We start from the raw sequence: 2,103 nt of genomic DNA, 5'->3' as shown, positions 1-2,103 counted from the left end.
AGTCCCCAGCCCCCTCCTTACTGGTCTTGGCTTTCCTGAGCCTGGAGGGGCTGGGTAGCCCGGTGAGCGGTAGTCTAATTGTGGAAGAACTCAGATCCTAAATCTAGGCAATATTTTAAAAATGTAGAACTGGAAACATATTTATAGTTCACAGCGTCCCCCTTGCAGATCATCATGTTTTATTTTTATTTCTTTCTTCTGGGAATCTGCACCTGGGCTGGGTTTAGATGGCTCTCCAGGTTTCCTGATTCTGGACTCGTTTTTAGAGCCACAAAAAGTTTTAAAATCCCCCCTCCCCACCTATATGCACAGAAATGTGAATTTATTCATAGATAGTCATTTGAGGTAGAAATGGACTGAATCTCTCCCCTTGAAGAAATTGTCCATTTCCGTCACCCAAGGAAAGATAGGTCTGAGGGCTTAGAAGTAGAACCTGAGATTCTAGATCAAGAAAAATTGGGAGGAAAGAAGCAACCCAGGCTTGCTGGCTTTAAATCTTTATCCTGGTATCCATCTCTTTCTTTCTGTATCCTTTACAAACCGATTTCACAACTCTCTGGTTTTTGTCATCCCACCGCCCGGGTTAAACACCTTTGAAATTAGAGGCTAAAGCAAACTTTTCTGCTCTCCATCCCACACGGCCATAGGAACCTCCATCAAATGCAGTCCAGAGGGCGAGGGTCCCTCCCTCTCATGCCTCAAAGAAATCCTCCTCCGGTCCCAGCTCCACAACAAACCCCAACTCCAGCGTAGACAGGCAAACGGCTCTAAAAGGGAAGGCCCCCAGGCTCAAGAAACATGTCACCCCCCACCCACCGCTCCCTACCCCCTCCCTCATCCCCCAATCTTCGGGGATTAACACTTCCTGAAACATCAAGTGTTTTTATAAAAAGGAAAAAAAAAATAATCCTGACATCGCTGACAAGAAGTTTTGATGGAAGAATTAGCTGGTGCATACATAATCACTCCCCCACCCTCCTACTCCCGGAGCGGGAGCCGCGCGGCGGGCGCAGCGCAGCCTTCCAACCCTCTGAAAACTGAAACCGGTTTCCACCCTTACCTTCTTCAGTGTCAATTTCAGATAATCTGGACACACACTCTTTTCTACATCAAATCAAAAGGGTCGAAGGCAGCTTTTGGCTGGGAGAATAACCGGAAAGAAATGGCAAAAAAGCAAAAAAGGTAGAAAAAGGAAAAATAGAAAAAATACAAAACCGACCAAACCAGAGCAAAACAAAACCAGAAAACCAAAAAGAATCCCTCGGCCCCATCCTCCTATCTTGAGAGTAAAGAGTGGAAAGAGGTCCCCAGGACGAGGCGCCTCCGAGCGCCGCAGGCTTTTTGCAGCGCTGCGCTTGCAGAATAGGACTGAAATTTTCGGCTATATAGCCTCTGTCTTTATAGCTGATGAAAAAAATTGCAGATTATTAGCATAAATGTTTACTCTTCATTACGCTGATGACATTGTGCACTCGAGATCTTGGTAATCTTTGGGAAAATTATGAGTAATTTTTAAAAATTTTAAAGCAGCAGCAGTTACCATGCAATTCAGGCTAATTCTGCGTAGGCTCCGAACGGATATAATTATCGAGGAGTCAAGATGTTATGCTAAAAACTATGCATTGATATTCCCATTTATTATGTACATACAACTTTGACAATGTTGATGCTTGAAATAGCAGGAAATTGTCTTGCGCAAAAATTACAGTCCATATTAGGACATCTGAAATTGCGAAGAATTATATAGTAATTGCAGGCTTTCAGATGGGAGAGCCAGAATGCTCAAACTAGTGCAAATGTGGATAAAATTACAGATCAGAGCAAAAATTAGGGAAAAAGGGGGTCTGGGACTTTTCAGGTTGGCTATAGGATTCCGGAAGTGTCTAATGCCACATGATTGCTGCAGCTTTAGGGGAGACATTCATGCCTCAAATAGAGCCTTGGCCAGGGTGGCTTTAATTGAATTTCTTGGGCTTTTTCTTTTAATAGGGGCAAATGAGGAGATTGGCCACCCAAGGCACATTTTCACTGTCCTCCCTGTGAACGTGTCGAGGAGAGAATCCCTTTCCCCGCGTGGTTTGCTTTCCCGGCTTGGATGCCCAG

At 44.6% G+C, this 2,103-nt stretch overlaps 1 long non-coding RNA gene across 1 annotated transcript in view; it reads right to left on the bottom strand.

The window, feature by feature from the left end:
* Positions 1–1,324, bottom strand: part of LOC110596763 — a 5,124-nt gene extending 3,800 nt beyond the window's left edge. Inside the window, exon 1 of the long non-coding RNA XR_002482698.1 lies at positions 1,061–1,324. This is a non-coding gene — a long non-coding RNA (uncharacterized LOC110596763). The remainder of the gene's footprint in view (positions 1–1,060) is intronic.
* Between the last annotated feature and the right edge of the window lie 779 nt (positions 1,325–2,103).

This window comes from Carlito syrichta, unplaced genomic scaffold, assembly GCF_000164805.1.
Source record: "Carlito syrichta isolate Samal-C Ts95f unplaced genomic scaffold, Tarsius_syrichta-2.0.1 Scaffold314005, whole genome shotgun sequence".
In the NCBI taxonomy this organism is placed as follows: domain Eukaryota; kingdom Metazoa; phylum Chordata; class Mammalia; order Primates; family Tarsiidae; genus Carlito; species Carlito syrichta.
This window is presented reverse-complemented; position numbering and strand designations above follow the sequence as displayed.